We start from the raw sequence: 6764 nt of genomic DNA on the forward strand, positions 1-6764 counted from the left end.
ACTTCAGCCAGATTCCTGATGGGACAGGGCCCATTTTTGGAGCCAATGGGCATTGTGCACTTTGGAGCACAGGAGTGAGGGGCACAGCCTCTGGATCAGAGCCTCCCAGACCTTCAGTGCTAGAGGCTGCAAGGGAGAGATGGATAGGGGAGAAAATCCCCAGTGCCCCTCCCTTCTAGCCTTGGCTCTCTGGTACTACATGATGCAGGAGACTGGGCAAGGCAGCCTGAAGGTCTGAGCCAGTCCATGGCAATTGTTATGGTTCCTGAGGAGGCTGTGAGGACCTGACCTGGACCAGACCAGGAGGAGGGAGCCCACCAGTGCTGGCCCCCAAAGCTGCTGGGGTATAAAACAGGCTGCGTTCAGGAGCTTAAGAGGGGAAGTTGGGTCTGATTCTGGGCTCCATAGTCACTAGTTACCTGCTGGAAGTTACTGGGATCCGTATCAGTGCCTCCACCTCCCAAATTCCCACCCTAACACCCCCAGCAACCAGCCAATCCTAACCCCACAGGACATGGATCCCTGCCACAAGCCGCAGACTGAAGGAGGAGAGGAGAGCCGAGCATTTTCATTCACTTTTCCGCATACTTTATTTGTTACAAACATACACTTCTTTAAATATAGACTGTAAAACTCCATTTGCAAAACCCTGCGACCGGTACGAGCGTTCACTAGCATGGCGGGGGGGCTGGGGGGGGTCCGGCCCAGTCACCTGGGCCCAGGATGGGGGAAGGTTGCGGTTTCTGGCTAGCTCGCTAGTGGTAACAATTCAGATCTGCCTTAATTGATGGGTGACAACCGGGGGAGCAGGGATAGGAAGGGGAGCCCCGGCTGCCTGGTTGTGACAACTATTTGACAATCTACCCCGGCTCCTGCCAGCCCGGGAGCAGGGCCAGAACCATCCACGGATGGCTCCATGGCAGGGGGTGGTGTCTCAGCGCTTGCTGGACTGATCAGAGGGGCGGCGGGTGGGGGCTAGGAATGGGGTCCAAATGGATCTGTAGCTTTCACGGGGTTTTTCTTGGTGCCAGTTAAAGTGCATCTTTCCTTTTTTCTTCTTTTCTTTTTCTTAAAAAAATAAACCAGGAGGAATAAACCTTTGTTTCTTTTCTTTTCTCTTATGGTTTTCCCCCTCTCTCTCATTCCCGGTACTTCTGAGTCCAATCGGGGATATTATTTCTCCCTTTCCTCTCTCAGCAGATATTCTGGAAATCAGTTCTACCATTTACACAGAGAAATATTATTTTATATAATTTTTAAGGGGAGTTTCTCTTATAAAAAGTTGATCTACTTGCACATTGTAGCTAGCTAGCGAGGGGAACAAGTCTTTCGTGTATCAACACGCATGTATATAGATGTCTGTGTATAGTCATGTACAGCTACGTGTCTATTTACACATGGACACACACACACACACAGCATCCCGCCATTACTGTTGCAGACAAGAGATCCTGAACTTTGTACCAAGTGAAGTGAATCAGGCACCCAGCTTAGACATGGACAGTCAGGTCCCAGCCCTCTATGATCAGTCAGTCCAGAGAGAAAGCCCCAGAAGCCTAGTGAGTGCTACGACTGCTGCTGCTTTACGTAATGCCAGCATGATGCTTGGGGGTGCCATGCCAAGATGCCCCTTGCCAGCAATCTTGATTTGATGCCACTACTGCCAATTTCTATCAGTCCCCACCCCAAAACTGAGGAAGGGAACATAGGCTAACATGCCTCTAACATGCCAGTAAAGGTGGTCAAAAGCACCACAGCAAGGCAGGAACCTACCCTCCACATCTCTTCAGGCAGCAAATAAGTTGAGGCTGGCATAGCCTAGGCTAGTTCCACAGGACTTTCATCAAACCTTGCTTACCTCTGAGCTAACAATGGGGGCTGCTATGTGGGCATCGGGGAGAACAGAAACAGATCAGACTCTACTCCTTTCTTTTGGATCTCACCGGGGTTCAACGAGTCTAGATGATCTGCTCAGGTCCCTTCCGACCCTAGAAACTATGAAACTATGAGTCCTTTCCTTCCCCCTCCAGCCAGACAGACCATTCCACACACAAGGCCAGAGCTAGAAATTACCTCTTTTGCCTATGGAACTTACCAATAAATGATAAACCTCTCTACTTCACCACATTCATCAGCCACCAACAGTTTCCTTGAGGAAGGAGACCATCCTGGACTGCTTTCATGAGGTAAAAGATTAAAATGAAGATAGCAGCATGTTAGAAGAGATTTGCCAAATGCCAGGCATCTCAGCTGGCCTCATAGGGGAAGCAATCTGTTGCCAAGATGGTCTGGCTTTCAATCAAGCTTCTGGATTGGAGAGAAGCCAAATGGGTGAGGAAGACTAGCAGTGGCAAAGACTCACATCCCCACTTAATCAAAGCTGATCTGTGGGTAAGTTGTAAGGAAAGACTTGCAAAACTCTACTCAAGTCTTCACTATTCCCTCCAGGCAAGGGAGGTTGTTTCTCTGCTATTCTCAGGTTCAAGAGGATAACCCAGTCTTGCTTACTGATCCCAGGGATTTTTAAAGGTACCCCAACTGTGGACGTGAGCTGAACACAGCACCATTGACACCATCTTCTTCAGCCAGGGGAAAAGATTGAGGTCCTCACTGAAATGGAGCCTGGTTTCTAAAAGAACCCAAAAAATAAACCATTTTGGAGCAGAAGGCTGAACGGCGGTACTGTCAGCTGCGACCACTGTGAGTGCACCACCCCACGGCAGCCACAAGCTCACAGGTCAGGAAGCAGTGATGTATCTGGGCAGAAGAGGTAGTTGGTGACCACGTTCAGCTATTTGGATGCTTGACTCTGATGCCAAAGCTCTTTGGCTCAGAAACCAAGCATGAAAGAGCTGAGATTTCAAGTAGCACAAGGCCTAACCAGGCCATGAACTAGCAAGAGAGATTGTGTTTTGCCAGGGGACTATTTGAGGAAGGGGGTGTTTTTTTATTTCCTAAGTGAGCTGGCATCAGAAAGGGCCTGAAACAGAAGATGCAGCAGATTCCAACAAGATGGATGGGGTTTCTTTCTCCAGCTGCTGTTACCCACACTACCTACCAGCCCAGCCAGGTGCATGGAGTTCAGAGAAACAGACGTGAGTCTTACAGACAGGTTTTCCAAGCTTGTTCTCAGGTACAAGGGTTCCGGTCAACAGCAAGCAATGCTATGCGTTACAGGACAAGACATGGGCTTCTCTAAGCACAGGTAAAGGACCCAGGAGGTGGCAAATGCCACAGGGCCCAGTAAGACATGGAGAGGGGTGGGAGAAGAATTGGGGCTTGGGGTAGTTTATGCCACAGATGTACAGTTAATTAAAAACCCTAAAAGCACCATGAGCGCTACTCATGCCCAGATGGGGTCACACAAGGCAAGACCGGCCACTACTGCTGGACATTCACAGACTAAAATACTCAAGCGCCTGATTTTGGGGGAAGAGAGGGAGAAGACTGGGAAGGAGGGCAGTGGGGGATGAAATGGACAGGGGACAGACAGATCAGAAGCTCTTGCTGCCTAGAACTACAACCCCTTATATAGCATGGCCATCTCATAATGAAATTGCCTTCTGAGGAAGACACCGACAGCCTTAACGGGGGTCCCTGCCACGTTATACATATCACACAATCAACCGCCCTGTTGCACAAGATCAGCTGGTCATATATGCAAAGCAATTATCACACCATAATTACAAAGTTAGTGCTCAAAAGCATGTACCAACTTTATAGCTGGTTTCTCTCCAGCTTTCAAGTGAATACGTGACAGGGCCCTGAAAGTTCTATGCCACGGCCAAGTGGGCATTCTGGCTGTGGCAACCCAGATAGAAGGTAAGCCTAGATAAAGTGGGTAGCATAAGGCAGCAGTCAAGATGCTGTGAGGTTCCCTACCTGTTGCAAGAGGTGTAATCAAAAGAAATGGTCAACTATGAAGCAAGTCAGTCTCACTACAACGTTTCACAGCTAAGGAAAGAAAGAGAAGAAACATGTTCTTTCTTTTTTTTTTTTTAAATAAAGGGAACTTGTTAGCTTTTCTTTTTGCCGGTCCCCTCCCAGGAACAAAAACTTACTAGCCAAGGCCACACTGCTTTAGGCCTGAATATCTGCTGAGAGATTCGTGGTGCATCAGATAGTACCATGATCATTCAGTCACATTTTTATTTTTTTAGGATACCTGTGCATACAGGATGCTTCGGTATTTTCCACCGGAAAAAAATCCCCCTGCAAGTCGAGAACGTGCCACTCTCCAGAGAGTTTGAGGGGCCTGACTGGCATCTGTCACGCTCTACGCCATGCCTCGGTTGGGGGAAAAAACCAATTAAAAGGAGTCAGGTTCTAGCCAGACACCCTCAGTTTTGACATTGGAAGGGTGCATCGTGGATAGACCACTCAATATGAGGGGATTAGATTCACCAGGCTCTTGTGCCCGGTGCTCGGAAGCTTTGTTAACGAGATGGGATAACTCAGTGGTTTACAAATCAGGAGAGAAACTTAGGCAGGAATTCTCGCTCATTCCTGAACAAGATCTCCTGGTTGCCACCCGAAAAGGACGGGTTCCCTTTATGGGTCCAGCTGGCACCCATTTTTTCAGTAAAGGGCTTTGGAAAATGGGACGTTCATCTGTCACTAGATCTGGGTGCCGAGACCTGTGTGCCGCGAGTATTTACATGGTAGTTTTATTTCTCTCTTTCTCGGTGCTATACAAGATTTACATTTTGTGGGAGGGTTTTTGTACAGCAGATGGTTTGACATCATGATGGTCTGGAAAGGGGTTTTCCAGGATCAAGACTGGAAGCTCAAAAGAAAAAAAAATAAGAACAGTAATAGGGAAAGAGAGATTGAGAGATCTAGCAAGGTTCCTGCTTTCTTTCAAAGGGATTTTGTCCCTATGGAAGGGGAGGGGGGGAACTCTCTCTCTCTTTATACATAGAGGAGAAGCATCCAAGCCTTCTGGCTGTGGAGGGGAGATGGGTAGATTGTTATCACCTCTTTGGGCAAAGAAAAGGGGCAAAACTTCAGGTTTTGTCCCTCCTATATCAGCTGGGCTTGTTCGGAATGTAGGGTGGGAGAGGGGGATATCTATTCCAACAGATAACTGGGGGGGGCAGAGGAGGGGAATGTTCTTTGCCTGTTATTACTCTTAAAAGGTGCAAGCCTGAGGAGGATAGACAACAGCCCTGTGAATCCTGGAAACCAACTCCCTTCTCCATTTCCCCCCTTCTGGCCATGCCTTCATTAACAAGCCTCTGTTCCAAACAAGCTTGAAGAGCTAAGCCCCTTCTCAAGAAGACAGTGGCCTACATGTCGGTCCCAACTTCTCTCTGGCCTGGAATCCTGTCCAACTACCCCCCTCCTCCCCAACACACTCCCCTTCTAGGGTGGGCTGGAAGGTCATACCACGCCGTAGGGTTTTGGACGTCGATGCCTCGCTCATTGCGCCACCCCAGGTCTAGGCGCCAAAGTGAATACCACAAAGGGCAGCTTTTCTGGCGCCTGCTGTCTGCTCCTACGTGCTTCCTAAGCGGCCGATTCTAACCAATACAGCCACTGGCAAGGGACTGTCACTGCCCCGTCACTATCACATCCAGTAGAAAGGTAAGGCTAGGTACTGCCATTCATCCAGAAACGGGAAAAAAAATAAAAATATTTCTCTTGAAAAGTAGAGGTACTGTCTGCACCTTTGCAAAAAACTTAACTGGCTCACAGCAGCTGAGAGAGAAAACAAACAAACAAAAAAAAAAAAGAGTCAATTACCACCAAAGCAACAAACTGAGTTTGAGTTGGTCTATACATCATTTTAAAAATGGATGGAAGGAGAAAAAAAAATACTACTACCCCTCATCAAATTACAGCAATATACAGCAAAGGTCTGCAGCCTTGAGTCTTCATTGCTGCCTCTGATTTCTTAATTCAGGGAGTGAGAGGTTGCCATGACTTGATCTCAGCAGCTCATATCTGCTGGGCCTGGCATGTTAAAAAACGAATAATCATCAAGGCATGTTCTCCGCCACAAAGAACCCAGACATGTTTGAAACAAAATACATAGGTAAAATACAGCAGGACGTTATCCAAAACAGCTGCCTCGGAGTACAAAAATACAGTACTAGTAGGTTGGATGTAATTAAAACATCAAGAAATACTATTGCTCCCGGGAAGTTGAGTAAACCCAGATCTTTGCAACGGAGAAGCAGCCAGAAAAGAGAGATCAGAAGAAGGAAAAAAAGAGAAAGACAAATTCTCAGTTAAAAATCTGCGTTAAAAAGGCCTGTGAGAGACCATGGGAATAGAGAATTGCTTTCAAAAACCAAATCAAAAGATGGATGCATAGGGGTGGCTGATCACTTGGCTACTACATTAGGGGCAATTCTGCACACCCTATGGCCTACGTATTTTTTTTAACCTCTCCCCTTTGTTGCTGCGCCACCCCCAGCTAGCCACAACCATGAAGAAAAACAATGGCTGTTGATGCTGGTGGTTTCCAATAAATACAAAACTAAGAACAGAGGAGAAGCAATACTACCCCCCACAAAATAATAAGGGAAGATGGACACCAGGGTCTGCATGAAATTAAAAAGGCAGCTCAAATCAAGAGGACAGGCATGCAGCTAACAAAAAAACCCAAAAAACAAACGACTGATATAGCCTACGGTGTCTCACAAGGAATACCCGAAACTTTGGAATGAACAGTGTCGCTTGCCATTCAGTTCCAAGTGACTAGGATACGAACATGCGGCGAAAATACCTTGGCTTTTCTATCTTTCTCTTGGCGGGGG

This window comes from Crocodylus porosus, unplaced genomic scaffold (genome assembly GCF_001723895.1).
Source record: "Crocodylus porosus isolate Cpor-Errol unplaced genomic scaffold, CroPor_comp1, whole genome shotgun sequence".
Classification (NCBI taxonomy): Eukaryota; Metazoa; Chordata; order Crocodylia; family Crocodylidae; genus Crocodylus; species Crocodylus porosus.